A 20,659-nucleotide genomic window follows, 5' to 3' on the forward strand; every position below is an offset into this window, starting at 1 on the left:
AAATATTATTCCACATACCCAGATATTAAAAACTTGAGAAACTACTGATTGTAGTTTCTCAAGTACCGTCATGTGATAAGAAGTAGCCTATGGTATAAATAGTCCGTCTGTCCCAGAGTAATTTTGGCTCCATGCTGCCCCGGTCTGAACTGCCAGCTATCAAGAACACTCAGGGGTACAAGGTTTCATTTGGTGGAAATGCGTATGGTGTCTGCTTCCGAGTAACAGGTATCATGTGTCCAGGAACAGGGAGATAAGGTGCAATACACCACTCAGACACAGGCATGCAGAGACACAGACATACCAACACCTGAGCAGGAGTCAAGCGTGAATTAAGAATTTGCGTTGGCTGGTGCGCGCACACACACACACACACACACACACACACACACACACACACACACACACACGTACTGAGTGTTTGTGAGTTTAAATGGCGCTCTCGTGCTGCTCAGCCAACGCTTTTCATGCAGCATTCGCCTTCAGCCTCGCCTCGGATTTCAAACCTTCCACCGAGCAACGCCATGTGATCACGAATGTTGAATACACACTTTGAGGCAGAACCTTGAAAGCATCCAGCATCGAGTCATATGACATCAGCCAGGGTGTCGTACAAGCTTGCACTGAACGTACAAAGTCTGAACCTAGAAATGAAGAGTCTCTTTATAGTGGATGCACAATATTCTTTTTATGCATCGGTGCAAATCCGCTGCTCCAGAGGCATTGCAGCAGAAAGCATTGCAAAATGAAACACTGCCAGTGTTGTATCTCATCATGTGGGTTCTAGGAAGAAAAAAACAGTCAATGGTAAGATGCACTGTGTAAACTGAGTGGGTGTAAGCGATGAATAGTAACATGTCTGGATGAGCCTGCCACACAGTTGAAAAGTGCTGAACTCAGTCCGGATCAGTTCCCCAGAACAAGTTCCTCTTCCTTTAAAACACTGAGCTGGCACACCATAATCACTCCGCTTCCAGGAAACGAATGCGCAGTGTTTGCCCCCTGCATCTCTTTCCCTCTCTCCCACTGTCACTTAACAGTGCTTCTTTCTGTCCTCAGCTGAAAAAACCTTTTTCATACTAAAATAGGTCCCTTCACCCCTCATTCAAGCTCACTACGACTCCCTGGACAAAGCCCATTTAGAACCCGTGGGACCAGAACAAACATTTAAAGCTGCAAATCCATCTGCCTGCTTGTCATGCCTCAGATGCCACATAGTTGTCATCAGAAGTTCGCCTCGAGGTCCGGGGTCCAATAGCAGAAGAAACTGCAGCATATCATCCCTTCTGGTCTTTGTAGACTCACCTCTTTGTTCTGTCTCTCTCGCCCCATGGAGGGTAAAAGAACAGTGTGATTCATGGTCTCAGCAGTGTATCAACATAACCAAACATAGCAAGGGGAGCAGAGCGATTCACTTCATCGACCAGACCCTAATCAGTTGCAGACTTTGTATTTTTTGCCCTCATGTAGATAGACATTTAGGACCCCTGCTCACTTACTGTACAAATGCGAATGGGAGACATATTTTTTTTTTGCTTTCCTGTTCAGGGTTTGTGTTCCTGTAATGATTGCCAGCCATGGGAAACCAGCGTCACAGAGGGACCTGGCAAGGTATTCAGGGGTCAGTTGAACACTTCCACTAACAGCCAGGGCTTCTGTGATAATTATATCTCCAGCAGGGACAATCTGGAAAGGTTATTTCCATCGGCTGAAAGGTTTGTGGGTGGGCTTCCGCTTGCGCCTCGTGGTGAAAAATGGTTCGAAGAGAGAGAGAGTGAACGATTGGACCACTTTGTAGAAAGACTCCACCACCAGATTCTTCTACACTAAATAATCAAGTCTGTTCAGTATCTTTACGCATTCCAGGAGTTGTTTTGTCAGAAAAGCATTATTTATTCAACCAATCCACTCGGTATTTACTATAATTCTCAGATGATAAACCACTCACTCAAATTAATAGCTGACCAGATGCAAATAGGCACATCAGACTGTCTAAATTCAGAATTCTCAACATGCAAAACAGTGTGGTAGTCAGTGGAGTGTGTTGTCATGTTTTCCAGACTAAGAATTTGGCACTGTGTGTTTAAGTCACGGGTGATAGCATTTCTGGCTAACTTACTTACTGTCATCACTTGTGGTAGTGTTCCTTCCAAGGCCAATGGGGAGAATGTAATTAGCGTGGTGATTACAGAACAATATGTCTTTTAGCCTAGAACCCGCTTTACTTTTGGTCATTAGCTGCACGATAACGTGTGTCTTCTGCACCACTACATTTCTGCCCCTTTTTAGACATGCAAGGAAAAGATATATCATCACCTTTAAAGTTGATATGGTGAATTTATTTGCAAACAGTTGCATATGTGCGCATCCAGTAGTTGTGCAAGTCCAATATTCAATTTCTTTTTGGCCCTGTTTTTAATTTCTTCCTGTTTCTACTGGTAGAACTGACTTTTCAGCTGCTAAATGCTGTTCATCTACAGTAAATATGTGATTTGTTGCTGACAGGGATAGGGTTGTTTTTAATGTTAGCGTGAAGAAGAAGAAGAATATATATATTGTCCTTGTTTATTGTCCTTCACCCACTTGGAACGCCTCTGCATTTTACACGTGCATTTGTACACAAGTGGTGAGCACGCTCCGAGCGGTGGATGTTGGAGAGAAAGCGGCGCTTAGTCATTCCATAGTCACATATTTGATTTAATTAGCCACAGCTGTCCCATTTTAAATCAAGGAAGAAGACGTTTTGAAGGGCAAATCTGTCAGCATGAGCCTAGTATCTTGACAAACGGGTAGTGCAGGGGCTTAGTCACAGTGCAAAGGTTCCTCTATGTGCCTATATACTTGAAATATGTGTTTTCAGCTGTATTGTTTTAAAAAAAGCACAAACTTGTGTAATGTTTTTAGTTAGATTTGAACAACACTGCAAACTTGCAGATGTATTAAAAATCCTTTTTATTAAGAGCACATACTTAAATGTGACGTTAAGACCAGTGTTTTACAAGGTTAAAGTTGTTTCTGTGGAGATTTCTAGATATCCTTTTATAATATTGATGTCATGCAATTAAATAATTTATTTACTCTGTTGTTGTTGTTTGTTTTTTTTTTGCCTTTATACCTTTTTGGTTCGATGTGGTTTAGTGTAAAACAGTGTCAAACATACGGCCCCGTGGGCCAAAACCGGCCTGCCAGAGGATCTAATCTTGCCCGTGCCATGAATTAGGAAAGTGCAATATTCGGAAATTAGATAGAAGACTACTGGTATTTGGGAAGGTTCATTAAATATAAGGAATGCTCTATTTTCAACATGGTTCCTGAACGCACCATGGCCTTGTGTTATAAATGGTATGGACTGGTGTCAATCTGTTTGATTAGCCAATTAGTGACGTCTAAATTAACCGACCGAGTTTCCAGGTGTGTGGGGCCGAGAGGAGAAAGACGGAGCGAGAAAGAAACAGCAAAAACTTCGTTCAGAAAGTTACAGTGTTTTAAGTTAGTGTGATTTAGTTGCGTGCCAGCCTGCACAGCTTAGTGTACTTGTTTGCTGGAGAGACTGGTCGCTCAGTGGGAGAATTTTTCCGTGGGGATTTCTACTTAATTGATGCTAAACCGTGACCGCACCGCGGGCTGTTGCTAGTTAGCTCCTCGTGCTAGCAGTATGAGAGACATGTGTTTGGGAAACGCTTACTGCACCAAGCTGCTGAGAACCTACTGGATGCTTATGAACGTGGACGGAGCCTGAGGAAGTGTTTCTTCACCACAGTGACGCGACACTGCTGAATGAGGGTTTTATCTAATAGCACACTGAATCCCAGGAACTGTGAGTACTGTTAAGACACTGTGAACTGGATTCAAATGAGCTCCAACATGCTGGCCACGGGTTTGGTACCATAGACTAAGAAGCTATTCAAAATGTATTATTATTATTATTATTAAATTCAAAGATAGGGGCCACCTGTTCAAAAATAAATGTTATACGTGCTTCTAGAAATACCTTTGTGATAATGTATTTCCTGGTAATGAGTGGGGAACTATGGGGCCACAGTGGTTTTGTTAATATATGGCTGAGCGAGCTCTCATGGGCAGCATATCTACAATATGAAGCTAACCAGGTCTCTCTGCACCCTAGAAAGAATCATACATTCAAACCGCATTCAAAATGTTTTGTAAAAGGATAGCTCACTAAATGTGACCGTCTTCATAATGTACTTGTACATACAGTACATCATAAACATAGAAACATTTAAAATTAAAAAAGTACATTTAACAACATTTCACTTTCTAACAAACCTCCTACCATCTTGACTTACCTAGTTATAACGGTTTCTTTTGGAAGATCTTTGGGATGCTATTAGTCTTCTCGTGTATTGACTGTTTCCTGTATCGCTGTGAATCCCCGTGCCGTGACATTTGCTGTGAGTCTGGTGAAAAGGTTAACGATATATGGAACAAATGGCACTGTACTTGAGGAGGTGCGGCCGTTTGATTTGTTGTTTCTCTCCCTCAATACAATCAAAGCTTTGGAGAGGAGGATAATGTTATGAACCAAATGCAAGTCTTATTTAGAGTCAGCATTACTAATGCAGAAGAAGGAAACCCTTGTTGAGTTTTTTTTTTTTCTTTCCCCGTTTTACATAAACAGATGTTATCTTAGATTAAAAGAAATAAATTTGTTGGTGGTTCAGTTTTCTTCCATCGACGCTGTCATCATCACACGCTTCCGCTTAAGTGTGAAATTGTCCTCACAATAACTACACTTGTAATTATATGTATCTGATGCAATGTTGCAGCTTGTAGGCAACTGAGTATTATCGGCTACATTTCCAAGAACATAGTAAGCGCTCTGTCTCAGTACATCATGTTCATTCATTTTGGACTTTTAATCAGTTAGTCAGAGCCTACGTAGCAATTACATCACCCAAGTCCAATCCAACTTTATTTATAAAGCACTTTTTTAAAAAAAAACACGAACATGAACCAAAGTCCTGTACAGAAGCAGTTAATAAAATACATTAAAAAAACATGAGTAATAAAGCAACAGTCTGATGTGCGCAACTGGGGAGCTATGAGCCCCCATGAGCTTCTGTTTAGTCTTTGGCACACTCAGGAGCCGCTGATAAGATGACCCGAGAGAGAGGGTGGGTGTATGAAAGTGTACAGAGCGGGAGGGCAGGGCAGGGCGAGACCGCTGAGAGATTTAAAAGAAAATTAACTAACTTTAAAATGGATCCTAAAACGTACGAGCAAGTCAGTGGACTGAGGCTAAAATGGGGGAAACGACAACAATCGTGGCTCTCTTAACTAACGAAGAGTAGCTTCCATATCTGTTTTGTTTTGTAAAATCTCAGGAAACTTGTAAACACTTCAGTCTTCATACTTTAACTTACATTTTAAGTGAGCAGGAGTTTAACTCCCATTCACATGTGGCCAGACAGGAACTGTTGTGTGTTTGGGCGCGTACGAGGCGAAGGCCAGGAAACAAGAGAAGAGGGTGGGTCGAGGAACTGACCCATGGCATCGAGGAAATAAGGTTATGAAAAAACAATGAGAAAATGGTTGGGTTTACAACAAGGTGAACACAATTAGTCTATAATAGCATATGCTACACACTGTGATGACCTTGAAATATTTACATTTCACCACTAACATCTGTTTTTCTGCAACATCACTTGCAGCCCTTCTAACATTTTAAACTTGTAGATTGTAACTCCGATTGACTCATACTGTAGCTTGATTTTTTTTAACTCCAAATATATAACTACTAGCTAGAATTTTGTATATTATTTTTCGACTTATTTTGGCTGCGTGTGGATGCAGCAGGTTTTTGCATGCTGTATGTGCATGTGTGCATCAGTCAGTTTTTAAATTTGAGACGTGGTGTTAGCCTCTAATCTGTGAAGATAGCGACACCTATGAAAGTGATTTATTGTGACAGATGAGTATGCAGCAAAGAGTTTGTTCACATGTGTCTGCTCTGACAGTTCAAAAGTATGTGTCATACCTGTGGACCATGCGGACAGAAATGCATGTCAAAGTGAAACAGTAGCCTCAAGGTTTCGATGAACCATCTAGAACAAGAGCCACAAACATGAGCTGTGAAATCATTGTGGACTCTGCCGGTTAATTTTCTTTCTTTTATTAGTTTTATTGGGAATAGAGGAGTTCAATTGCTGTCAGATTGGGCCAAAAAGGGGAAAAGCAAAAAAAAAACTTGATTGTGAAAAATGAGAATGATGCAGAGAACAAATGCACTCAAAGAGTATGTGGTCACAATCTTACGAAGCTATTAAATTAAGCTTTAATTATTTTAACATTAAGCTAGCTGTTTCATATACAAAAATACTAAAAATTATTTTGAAACGTGGCATTCTATGGGCAACTGTATGCAAGATTAAATAAAGTATCAGCGAATAAATACAATTTATAGTAAACAGTTTACTTTCAATCTAACTTTGCTAGCAAGCCCCTGTAAAGTTTAGCTAGTTCATGTTTTGTCTGGAGTTGTTTCGTTTGGGTTTTAACCAACTGTCTTTAAATAAATATCCATGGTCTAAAAGTCAAGATCACAAACATCGGGTTTTAAAAAGTGGTGGTAACGTAATTTTTTTTATTATTGAACTACACAAATAGCTTTTCATACTACGTGAGTTGTCCAGGCCGTTTTCCCGGTCAGGTTAAATTGGTACAGAGCAGGTGAGCGACTGGCGTGTGTGTGGAAGGTCTTGGGTCAAGGACACTATGGGGAGGGGAAGGAGGGGGAGATGCTTTCAGGGGCAATACGAAAAACAACACAAGCACAACGTCGTTGGAAACCTGCAAAAATATTTCCGATTCATTATGAGACCATGGTGGAGTAAATTAGACCCTGGCCGGCTGCCATGGTATTAACATTGTATAGATAAACACTGCCTCTTTTGCCTTTTGTATGAAGCCACTCAAAATGGTAAACCTTACACACCTTTGCATATTTGTTGTCTAGCATAAAGAGAAAGAAAGAAATTGAATGTGCAAACCTACAGGCTTGCTTCTGAATACAGAAACTAGCAATACAGTGTTCACATACAAGCTGAACTAGCTACAGTAGTGTAGCACTCAACTCATCAGTCTTGACATTCCACAGATTTGTAACTGATGTCCTAATGCCCTCATTGTGAGTGACAATTAGGCGTGAGATGGCATGCTTGGATTGTATGTTTTCCTTTTAGAAATGTGTACTTGAAGGACCTGCTTCAGCGGAGTAGTCATCTTCCCAAAAACAGTCGTGTCACTGTGCTGGTAGTAGCTTCGTAGTATCAGCTTTACAGCATTCCAAGATTAAAACAGGAAAACAATCCTTCCTTTTTTTAATGTTTTGGGTTCCGTTAACATATTTGTCCTAACGTGTAAAATAACTAAGACATGCTAGCACAAACCCATCTACTCATTCCAGCTCATAAATCTGGAACAAATGTGGCTACTGATTTGTAAAACAGCTCCTGCGGTCATTTATGATCGAGATCAGTGCTCTGACCAATCACTGAAAAGGCCTAAGCAGTGTTTGTAATGAGGAGAGATGAGTTTAGTAACCGGAGAAGGGAGGATAAAAGGCCAAGGTATCTGATGCATGGTTTGGAATCGTATTAGAGCCGTGTCTCATAGAGCAGTATTGATCTTGTCAATGTAAACACAGGCCTGGGCTGTTCTTTGTAAGACCAAGCTTGCATTTTAATTTTTTTCTCCACCCTGTACAGAGCAAGGTCAGAGGGACTAAACACAGAGTAACAGAGGTCACAGCTGGGTCGTGTGTAATTAGCTAAAGCTACTTTTGTTCGGCCTTGCTCCGAGTGACTCCGGAGTGATTTTTCGTTCTGTAAATTAGTTTCCTACAACAAATCATGGAGGACACACATGTCCCAGATTAGAAAGGTGGTAAGTGGAGAATACTCATTCATTCATTCTGGAGCCCATCCCAGCTGTCATTAGGCAGGAGGTGGGGTTCACCCTGGACAGGTCGCCAGTTTATCGCAGGGCTAACCCAGAGAGACAGACAACCATTCACACTCACATACACACCTACGGCCAATTCAGAATCACCAATTAACCTAACAAGTATGTCTTTGGACAGTGGGAGGAGTACCCGGGGAGAACCGGGGACGCAGGGAGAACATGCAAAGTGGAGATTGCTGTCCTGGAAAAACAAAAAAACAAGTAGACTGGTTTGCCTACTGCTGTAACCAGAGCATTGTTGGATAAAACTCTTGGTGTTCATTCAAGCAAAAGAACTTGTCATACGGCCAAACTGCTTTTGAAAAATATACCTAACACCCCTCCAGCAACAGAATTTGGATACTAATTTCTGCAGCTTTCCTGACAGACTGACAAGCATACCGATGTCACAAAGTGACTTTTAGCTTTTTTATTCTTCAATAGAAAAGCTCTCACTGTTTTGTGTGTGTGTGTGTTCACCAGCGTAAATGCCCTTAAGAAGAGACTGACTGAAAGCGCGTGCCATATCCGCAGACTTAAATTATTATCCTGCCTCTTATCTTGTCCCCAGCAACCGGCTTTTCACCCTGCCTTCGAGTGTGATTCAGCAAATCTATGAAAACATTTGCATTCCAACATGATTTGTAGAAATTTAGCACCAATGAATGAACAAAAATACCCCGACCTTTAGTCATAACAGTTTTTCATCTCATCTCTACATCAATGGTGCTGTTCCACAGTGAGGAGGCCATTTGCTTATTAGCCTTCCACCCAAAAAAAAGATCCCTTTTTTTTTCCCACATCTAAAATGTAAATTCTCCACTGTTGCATCTATGCCTATTTTTGAGTAATTACTCAAATCAAATCAATAACTATAATCTATTTCTTCTCATTATTGATGAGAAATTCTTACTTGGAGTTGAAAAGTTCGAAGTTTGCAACCAGGACCGGTCAACTAATCAGTGAAACACAGGAAGTAAACTTTCAGCCGTTAGTAGGAGCTCAAGTTACAGTGCATAATGGTGCTCACTGAGTGAGTTTGGCTGCTGGTGTATGTGTGTATGTCATCATGGCAAAATGTGGTCCTGGAGACACCGACTGTAGTTAACTTCCTCAAAGGCGGCAACAAGTGGAAGGAACAAGTGGAAGTCACAATTGTGACACAACGATGTCACAACAGCGCAAGATGCAGCCACAAAACTTGTACAGGCTGAATTAAAGTGGCTCATCAAAATGAAAGCCATAGTTGGAGATAAGAGTGGGCGGAGAACTCATTGCTTTTGCAGCCTTTTGCAGTGTGGTAGCATTGCAAGATAGGCTCTGGTTTAATGTTGCCCTTCAGAATGTGATGAATTGCTGGTAAACAATCAAAGTTCATAATTAAATTAAATTGTTGTAACAACCAACAACATATCCATCATTTTAACAAGTGCACATAGTTTACATTTGACTTTCATTATTTAGACTCTCCGATGACATCCTGTTTCAAGTATCACGCTTTTATTAGGATCAGCTCATCACCTGTTTGCGAGTAACTTGAACACTGGGCGCTAAGTGTTTGGGATTAGCGTGGAGGGAAGATGAGGTGGTGATGTAGTAATATTTTGCATTTAAACAAGTTTTAGGCTCCCAGGAAAATAAAGGAAATTACTGAGTGTCTGGAGTTCCAATTCAGAAGCTGTTCTGAAAAAAGAAACACAATCATGTGTGCAAGACTCTTCAGTATTAAATCATTGTTCTGTGAAGCACCTTGTATTTTCTACAAGATGAAGTGCGCTACGTAAAAAGTTTTACTTGCTCACTCAGGCTGCATTACAGCTGCTATTGCTTGCTGAAGGTGTAAAGAATACAACTTAAGGACTGAGTGACTGTCCTTCTCTCCGCACCAGAGCTATCATTAGTAGCTAACTGTGATCCTTGGGGAAGGATTTACAGCACTGTGTGTGTCTTGGCAGATGTCTGCCCATGTGTGAATATTTCCAACTCCCAGGCACGTCAGCATTTGAACTAACTGTTGCACGTCACTTTTCTTCTAAATGAGGTTTCCAATTACCCAACCGGTTGGCTACAGATGAAGTTTCACGCGTGGCTGTATCATACCCTCTCTCCCTCCAAACAAGGACAATAATCAATGCTGTGTCCAGCATGGTAAATTGAATACACTCTATGATGAGAACAATAAAAAGGTGACTGTACAGAAAACTATCACCACATAGAGGACAGTGTTCTTCCCCTTGCCCATGGAGTAAGGAACTAAATCCGTCACGTCTATACCTCTGAATGTTGAAATCTGGCGTGAGGTGGAAGTTGCTTTTGTCCACTTCTGTACACACCATGAGGCTTAAATACAAAGAATTTGAGATTGTCACTGATCAGAGAATGAGTAGTCATGCAAAATTAACGCCGTAGAGACAGAGACAAAATAAGGGAATCAAATGGCACACTCTGTCAGTACTGATGAGATGTTCTACCTTAACGAGAAGACACTGAAGAGAGAAGCCGTCTCTCAATCTGTTGGTTGTGATTCTGATTCTGAGGTTTCTGTACCTTTTCCGTGACGGAATTGGTACAAACAGTCCATGGCCCGGGTGGGAGGGATCTGCAGCTATCCGGCTGGCCCTCTTTTGGACCCGGTTCGCGTGGACAGAGTCCAAGTCTGGGAGAGGACCCCCCACAATCCCCTGTGCAGTTCTTATCACCCAAGCTACGTCCCCCCTGTCCTCTCCTGTGCTATGCAGCTCCCATACCACAATGTCACAACGTGAATAACTTCCTTTATCCTTGGGCAACACTTGAAATCTTCATCAGCAATGTGGGAACTGTCTCTCTGACCTTGGTCTTTCACAGTGGAAGTGGAATATGATTACATCTCCATGTGGTCTGTAGCTTATAACAAGGGCTTGTAATGTTATGTTTGGACAGGTAGTGACTTTACAGCAGAAATGAACATATTTAAAGCCCGTTACAAAGCTCCACTCACTCTAATGTTTTTTTTTACCCAGTTTTGAAAGAGTTGTAAGTAAGGCAAAGTCAGGTACTGCTAATATGGAGACCTACAGAGTCACCACACTGGGCTTCAAAAAGCAATGGGCGACATCACAGAGGGTCTGTCCATCATTATATGCAGTCAATGGTTTGTATATCCAAAGTTACTATAGTCACATAAAAAAAAAATGCTATATTAAGATATTTTGACCTTTCATCAGTTATCAATTTTTAAGGGACCAGAAATACAAATTAACTCTCTTGCAAGTTGCAGTATAAGAAAATGAATGTTTGTGTTTTGCATGAGAGCTCAGTGGTATGCCATGGCTTTGTTCTTTACCAAGTAGAAATCATGTTTATTTTGGGCGAAGAGCACATACTCCAGACTTCAAACAATCCAACTGTATTTTGTGGGGGAATGCTTGGTATTCTCAACAGAAATCCTTAAGAGATTCAGAACAACAGACACCACACTGTCTTTGCATTATTATTCTAACATGATCATGTCCAGCTGCATGAATGTAGAACTCAGCTTTTTCACTCTGCAGTCAACAAAACAGGAATGACTGACACTAGCCAAGCTATAGCAGAAGTCTCTGACCTCAGGTTTTGGATCCTAATTAGTTACGCAACTTAAATTTGCTTGTTCATCTGATAAGTGCTGAACATTGTGTATCTTGGCAGCAGCAAAAAGGAACTAGAAGCGAAGGCAAAGCAAAAATAACAGCACACCTCCCAATGGCATGGGTTAGCAGCCTAAGATTAGCAGTCAACACTTCCTTTCTGAGCCATTAGACAGACAAAATAAGTTCTCTTTTTTGTCAGAGCGCATCAGTACTAAAGATTCCCTTTGCATACACACAAAGAACTATATATGATGCCATCATATCGGACTGCACAGTACACTGCATTTTATTTTTGTAAACCACACTGGCAGGCTCTAGGGATGGTAGTAGTAACACATCAGTAGAAACTAACAATAACAATAAATACATCAGTGCAGTGAACAAGTGGCTAATACAGATATATACCGATCAGACATAACATTATGACCACCTTCCTAATATTGTGCAGGTTTCCCTTGTGCCTCCAAAACAGTTGTGACTCATCAGAGAATGGACATGGGCCTTCTGAGGGTGTCCTGTGGTGTCTAGCAACACTATGATGTTAGTGGGGGCCCTTGGGTCCTACGGGTTGAGGGGAGGGGCCTCTGTGGATCAGGCTTGTTCCAGTGCATCCCACAGATACTTGATCCGTTTGGGATCTAGTGAATTTGGAGGCTGTTTTTTTAAGTTAAACTGTTTTTGTGTGTCTGTGTTGGGCTGCATCCTGCTGGGGATGGCTGTGTGTTGTGACAGTGAAGCCAAAGCCTTTATTTTAAATGCCTTGCTTGTGAGTTTCATCTCTTGCTTTTCTCCACTGATTTGGGTCACGTGTGGTTTACATGCGCTCATTGCTCTTGACTTGACATTTCTCTAAAAATTAAAATTCCACTGTTAACGTGGAACAAAACTGAGAATGTGCAATAAGGATATTTCCACACCAGTGGTCTTCAGCTACATGAAATATTTTCAATAATTTTTCTCAGTGTTTTCTCACGTGCCATATTCATATTTCTCACGGTTCCAATTGTGTTTTTTGCTCAAAAACAAATGCTGTAGCTTTCTCTGCAGGCGTGTGTGTGTGTGTCTGTCTTTGGGTTTCTTGTCCGATAGACAAAAATGGGTCACAGATTTATTGATAGCATCAATGATAGGAAATCAACATGTTCGCTGCTGTGCTTGTTTTGCACAGAGGACCAGCCTGACAAGGAAATGAAAGAACTGCATGTTTTCAAACAGGAAATATTAACATATATTTACCAAAGGGGCAAAAAAAACAAAAAAAACAAGCCCTGTCTAGTTTAACCTGTGGGTTTGTACAATTGCAAGGCTTTGTAATTGTGCCATAAAGTCATTACTGTGATAATGACCTCTAATTAGCCTTATCCTGAGGCTTTGTACCATCCTTCTCAGACCAAGATAACAGACCCTCATCACTGGGAGAAGAGCAAAGTTACATTTATCTCTATTACATTACTTAGACAGTCAGTGAAGTGAGGCAGGCTTTATTGGCTGCTCAACAGTATCCTCAAAGGCAGTAAGAGGTTGTTGACCTGCAAAGTCGGGGTCGCGATGTGTGCTCATGCATGTTGCTTCAGTCGATTTTGACCCTCTCTCGCTGCTACTTTGAGCATGAACGTACACAGTTGCGGTTGACCTCGGTGCAGAAGCACATCTAATTGGTAGTCAGCAAAGCACAAACAGTTGGCGCAGCAGAAACAATACCGAGATAAATTTCATACTCGCACCTGTAGAATAAACCACACAAGATGCACAAACGCAGGCGGCAGATGGTTTGTGACGACAGCCCTTTTGTCTTGCGTCCCAACACTAGAATGCATGTTTAAAAATAATTAAATATTCTGGTCACTCGGCTAGTTTTACAATCTTAATGCCATCATTTAAATTGTGTCTTTACCAAGAGAGGGATTATTCGGACGTCACTCAGAAAACGGAGCCACAGATGACCAGTCACCAGGATGAGTGGCCATAAGTGTACGTGGAAAAACCCAGAGGCAAACTGGGAGAGTATAGTTGATTTCACACTTTGCTGCCAGTGTTAACCCCTGCTCAGCCCTGAAAACAGAACCTTTTTCAGATTTGACTTTGTCCAGTAAATAGATGGATTTGCATATGCATTAAAAACTGATCAGCAGTGAGCAGCAACTGGTGGAAATGAATGATTAGTATAGTATGGTATAGTATATATTGCTATTGCCAACATAGTGATTTAATGATATAATTATTTCATGCGCCCTGCGATGGACTGGCGACCTGTCCAGGGTGTACCCCCGCCTCTCGCCCGATGACAGCTGGGATAGGCTCCAGCAGACCCCTGCGACCCTTAACAGGAATAAGTGGGTACAGAAGATGAATGAATGAGTGAATTATTTCATGCAGTCATCTGTAAACCACCTACAAGGGTGCGTAGTTAAATGGGGTGGGAACAAATATAAGAGGGTGTGTGCAGTCAAATGTAACTATAGGTTGTAACAAGCTGCTTCCACAGACCTGCAGATGTATATAAATTCAGTCGCCATGATAAAGTGAAACGTATATGCATACTTCTAGCCACCCCAGTATAAATTATAAATAATTTGACTAATCAGATCAGTAAGTTCCTTTACTCTTCACATATTCAATCGCTCACTCTTCACAACTACGTCTGATCGTCACGGTGATATTCTCAAAACTCAGGAAACATGCTCAAAGGGAAATCTCCTGATCCAGTTTTGATATCAGTAGTTTGAAGTCAGATTTTGCATAAACAAACTTCAGAGAATCAGACCAAAACTTCTGCTTTTCCATTTCGGCAGCTACAGACTTGGACGTTCATCTGATCTAAACGCCAGACTGGACTGTGACTCACTGGTAGTAGCAGCTCATTGTGAAAAGAATGAGTGGAAACAGTCTCGTACTGGCAAAACTGTGAGAAATCTGATCAGAGGACACCTTTATAATACTCCACGGTCTATAAATTTTTCTTTTAGCCTTAAGATAGAAATTTTTCTGTAGTGATATAAACGACGCTGATCTTTCATACTTTGAAATATCAAACCAACTTTGCAGGCAAGAAAATAGTTGCTTATCAGAAGACACACGTGAGAGTGAGTACATCTGAGGGTCTCATGCTCGTCTGTTGACCAGTTTGTGTATCTGTGCATGTGTTTGTGCTTGAGGTCTCGAGCAGTAAGTGACAGTTGTTTTTCCATCTCCACCAGAATGTGTGTGCGTGGCTTCCTTGTGCGTTTCCTTACAGCTACGATGTTGTTCCATAATGAATACATTTCCAAACTGGCCAGCGGAGCAGGCCAACGCACAGAGGGGGGTAAAAACTTCCTTGTCTTGTGGCTAACCTCTGTCGCTGAGGCTATCAAGCTCCAAAAAGATTTAATGAAAAATATTCTGTTCACTGAAAGATTTATAAAGACCTACAAAGAAAGCTAATGGCACAATATGAACATAAATCCAGTAGAAAGCAAAGCACTGGAGAAAAGACAATAACCCTCTTATTCACTAACTGAGTCTTTTATTCTAACCTCCATGCTCAGTTTTGGGCACAGCTGTTGCAAAAGGCATTGCTCCATATATCACAAGACAATGCATCAGAGAAACACGTTTGGAGATTCTTTAGAAGCTTTAATTATCTGCTCTTGGCTTGCTCTGTAGCCTAATTGCTGAAAGTCTTGATTAAATAATAGATTTGTTTGATGTTCCTGACTGTACAGCTGCAGTGTGCGTTGCATTGTGGCTGGTCTGAGACGGCTGTGCTTGCATGTCCAAAGCTGTCACTGCTGTTGGCTTTAATTCAAGTATGTAACGTAGCCCAGCAGGATGGCGGGACAGTTTTTAGCACGTCAAGGCAAGAAGACTGCGATCAAACCTGCTCGCCATCTGTATGCTTGCTGTGTGGAGTTTGCATGTTCTCCCTGCGGGCTACGGATTCCTCCTGCAGGTCAGTAACACGAGGGTTCGGTTAACTGTAAATTACCCTTAAGTGTGAATATCAGCGCAAATTATTGTCTGCCTCCAGGAACTTCTCCTGCACCTCGTTGGCCCTCAAGGATAAGCAGTTACCGCTTACGGATGGAATGAACAGAGCAACGGTTTCTTCTAACAAAGCAGCCGACTGTTTAAACTAATCAGATGATGTTACTCTTTGAATGTGGTTTTTCGCCTTCGGTTTTGCCTTTTATGGAAGACATTTTGTGCGAGGACCACACAACCTTCAAAGCGTGAAATAATTTAATCAATAACTTAAGTGCTGCAGAGATTACTCTGTGTTTTTCTTTTATTATCTAATTCACCAATTCATTATGGTAATGTCACATTTGTCAAAAATGTCAATGTGTGATGTCACAGGCAGCTTGTGGCCAATTTCAAGCTTGACTGCAATGACATTCAGAGTCATACAGCATAGCTTTACTGCAAATAATGACATCCAAAGTCTCCTGACTACTACTACTGTGGTGCATATAATCGGTGTGTGATATATTCTATCACGATTCAGATGGGGATACCCCTCAAAGTTCATTTTGAGTCCCACATGTCGCATGAATACTGAAATAGAGTAGATCTCTTTTTTTGTTGGTGCATATCTTTGATCCAGACTCCATCTGGTCTTTGAATCACTCACAAAAATGTGCCTCTGCTGGGCTGTAATTGTTTCCAGAAAAGTAGAACACAGTAGTAAAATACACTCTACAGTATATCATATCTAAAAAAGAAAAATAATGTGTCGGAGCAATGATAAATCAGTTTGATAGCTGCATCTCCTTGGGCCCACAGTTGAGGCAATACTTGTCTCAATTTTGGCGTCCAACATGTCTGTTCGTGTAGCTGTCACACATATGGCTTCAAGATCAACTCTGCAGGACCTTTTCCTGATAACAGACTCTGCTGTTATGCAGGCCGATTTAGTACATCCTGCCTACGGAGTATCAGATCACATTACTGTGACTACGACTTTTCACATAATCATTTATTATTTCTAAGAAAGGTTAACATGGTTTACCATGCTTGATTCTGATTGGCTGCAGGTTTGAAGTTTTCACTGGCTTCGCATATGTCTGAAGTTGGTGATCATAACAAAATGCACGCAGTCAAAGCCTTTGTTTCCTCTGTTTTTGCAGTCTGGTCTGCAAACATAAGCAGGATTAACACAGCTGTGGGTACCTTGACGTCCACTAATTCCTGATAATGAACACCTTGTTGGCCATTATCCTTTCCTTAATCTCCAACCATCACTGCAGAGCTCTCTAAGCTGGTAAATATGTCTTGACTAGATTTCTAATATGCAAGGCATAAATTCACCTACATGCTTGCAGCTGCAGACACACAGACACTTATGATGTGACATCATAAGATCATCTGGGGTCATGCGCTGAGGTGTTAGGAAATCCCCTCGAGTTAATTTTATTTTAATTTTTTCACTTATTGGGTTGTTGTGGTCTGCCACTGTGATCCCAATTTAATAATCTCAGGCTGTAAACAAAATACTAGCCAGTTGATTGTGGCATCTCAGTTTATTACTAAAAATACCAGAACAGTCCTTTGTGTGTGTTGGGTGTGTGTGTATGTGTGTGTGTACTAAAGTCAGAGAGATGGTTGGTACATTCTGATGGAGCGCTAAATGAGTGATAAATTACTGAGCTTGTGGTGAGTGATTCCATTCAAGTGTTTGCAGTTTACGCTGCCGAAGGAATGGTATTATCACCGAAACATAAAGATACCATCACACCTGGTATGTCCAGTTGGTTTCACCCTTCGTAAACGCGTCTATTGAGTCTACTCAACTCATGGAGAACTTGGAGACAGAATTATACAAGACGGCAGCTATTTATACAAGCTGGATGTCTGCCAATTATAGAGCACAGAACACAACCAGAGATACTATAGTATCTCACATCTCCTCACTTGGTTCAGAACCGGTCTAAAATGGATAGTTTTCTTTAATTAATCGCTGTAGCTGTGGTTTTAAGGTGGCACAGAACAAATGGAGCAGGATGTTGTTGCTTCCTTAAGTGGCAAAGAGAACGAAATTTTCCTGCAGCCTGTTTATTCGCACATTAATCATTGTGGACATGGGAGGAACAAAGAACTGTAATTCCACGGGTCGGCCCTGTTCCCAGTTGTCTCAGTTATGCGGATTTGTGCACCCTTGGAGATGTAAAGAGTTCTTAATTTAGTTGAACAAATGAACACAAATTCTGTGCAGAAATTTCACAAGTGGTGGGTTACAGCGTGTCAGAATCCATTATTCCATACAAAGAATGCAACGTCTGAGCGAGCTTTATAGTCGGACTGCTACAAACTGACTTGGGCGTGAAGAGAAAATAGCTTGCATCCTTATTTCGATTTCATGAATACTAAATGGCATCAAAATATTCACATAGATGGTAAATATTGTTGGCAGCAGCACAACTGGCACTCAAATACATCGGGTCCATACAGCTGTTAATTTATTTATATCTCCATTTACTTTCAGGGCTTAGATGGCACCAAGACCTCAGAGTAATAAATTAAAAAAAAATAATAATAATTGAACCATTAGTGAAAGATTTAGAATTTCAGTCTTTTTATTTGTAAAGGCTGAAGTTTTTTTTTTTTTCCAAAATAAAGATGGATTTTAATGTCGTTCCTTTGCTGAATGGTTTAGAAACTACACACACAAATCCTCACAAGGACAACAGTGCTTTACTGCTGTAGAATCCTTGTCTTCCAGCAGCACATTCTGGTAAACCAATAGGTCATTAGGTCATTTCCGGCACTCAACCTTTGACCTTCTCAAACAAAAGCCTAAGACGGTCGTTCACTGTTTCTCTTTCTGTGTCCTGATCAATAAGACGGACAACAAAAGAGACTCCCATGAGATTGTTTCTCATTTTTCTGCTAAACAAATAAAGAATTGTGCCTTCTGTCACTGACTTACAGTAGAGCTTACTGTGCCTTGTCATGTGTTTCGTTTTTATCATTACATTCCCATACAGGGAAGTGTAAAACGTAGGGGAATTCCCACTTGAAAAAACTGTAAAAACAGTAAATAGTGACAGCATACTGTAATACAATGAGTTATAACATTATGACCAATATTGTGTAAGTCTCCCTCGTGCCTCCAAAAGTTGTGACTCATCAGAGTCATCCCACAGATACTTGATCAGTTTGGAATCTAAGAAATTTGGAGGCCAGGTCAACACCTTGTGCAGTTTTTCATGTTTTTTGAGTTATTCCTAAACTGTGTTAGTGTGTCAGGCTACTTCCTGCTGGGGATGGCTGCTGCCATGAAGGAGTGTCATTGCTATGGGGTGGGGATGCCAGGTCCAAAAGTTTCTCAGCAGAACATTGTATTGTCACAAGATGGTCAATGTTATTCACTTACGCTGTCAGTGGTTTTAATGCTGTGGCTGATCAGTGTATATATGCATAAAGACTTTTTCCTTATGATTTTTTTTGTATGTCCAGAGCTCTTTCTGGAAGCTATGGCCCTAAATTTGTTGAATAGAACATTCATTCCTTCATTCATTCCCTCCCTCCCTCTAACCGCCTGTCCCTTGAAGGGTTGCGTGGGGTGCTGGAGCCTATCCCAGCTGTCATCGGGCGAGAGGTGGGGTACACCCTTGACAGGTCGCCAGTCTATCGCAGGGCTAACACAGAGAGACGGACAACCATTCACACTCGCATGCTCGTTAAGTTCAGTGGTTTAGAATCACCAGTGAACCTAACCAGCATGTCTTTGGACAGTGGGAGGGAGCTGGAGTACCTGGAGAGAACATATGCAGACACAGGGAGAACATGCAAAGTCCACACAGAGAGACCCCAGTCGGCCCATGGATTCAAATCCGGAACCTTCTTGCTGTGAGGCATCAGTGCTAACCGCCATGCCACTGTGCCGCCCATGATTAGAACCGTAAAGTGTTTTTACAACCTCTTCCTCTGTCTGAACTGAGTGAACAATAACTTGTGTGACTGGTCTTTGTATGTTCTCATATAGTCAAAATATACAAAATAGCTTCGTCCTGCTATTTCTGTTCGTCTGAACTGCACGCAATACCAGCGTGGATACTTTCCACTTGTAACAAAGGACCCACTGTATTGGCATGGAAGTGCAAACTGCCCTGACGTTTTGGTATTTGGTGGCCATAAACCCATTTGTTGTTGGGTGGAACTCACCCACAGTCCCATAGGGGCCTTTACCATGGAACCAATTAGCGGCCCATGCTTTGGATTGGTCCCAAGGGGAATGTCTTTGTTCCACTGAATTAAAAAAAGACATGACTGACCTGAATATTCCTAGAATCAGACAGGTTAGACCAGAGATGGATGGATTAGACATAACAAAACAGAGAGCAGCAGACATTTATTTCACATCACTGCAATGTATTGGAAAATCCTTTTTCTTATTCTTTTTTTATAAGAAACTGTTTTTTTTTTTTTTTTTTTTCCCCATTTTATTTTTGCAATTTGAAAAACATATTACTGGTGAAATAATTTGACCTTCAAGCGAGCAAGTGAAAGACAGAATTTGAACTCTCATTTCCTCCACATACACTTGAACCCTTTCCCTGGAGCAACAATACCTCTCGGCATTGTTCATCACAGATTACAGGAAAAATATAGTGGGGGGAGGTGGGAGGAGCATGTTGGGTCATGGGATCAAGATCACAACTTTTTACAGTTTCAAAAAAAAGGAAAGCAACCCCCGAGGGGATGGTGAGGAGAGGAGAAGGATTTATTCTAACAGTGTTTGACTAAACAGAGCGATGCACAATATCAAAGTGCAGACAGGATCCTAAACAGTTAAAGGGTCATTCACGTGTGAAGCTGTTCTGCCTGGGAGTGACAGGATACAGGAAGACAGATGTCATACACTAAGGAAACCAGTCGTGATTAATCGAACATAAGGACTCGCTCTTTCCAAAACAGAACACGGAACAGAAAATACATTTGGGTAACATATAGGGTATGGAGGACTTCTCTGAACTGATCACAGTACTTTTATAGAGGAGTTAAAGGCTCAAAACCAGATATATCTTAGGTAATGGTAGGTATGTTAGGTAATTATCCTAAGTATTTATAAAGTTACGCATAGAATTTCAGCAGCAACTTGACAA

This window comes from Chelon labrosus (genome assembly GCF_963514085.1).
Source record: "Chelon labrosus genome assembly, chromosome: 8".
NCBI classification, from domain to species: Eukaryota; Metazoa; Chordata; class Actinopteri; order Mugiliformes; family Mugilidae; genus Chelon; species Chelon labrosus.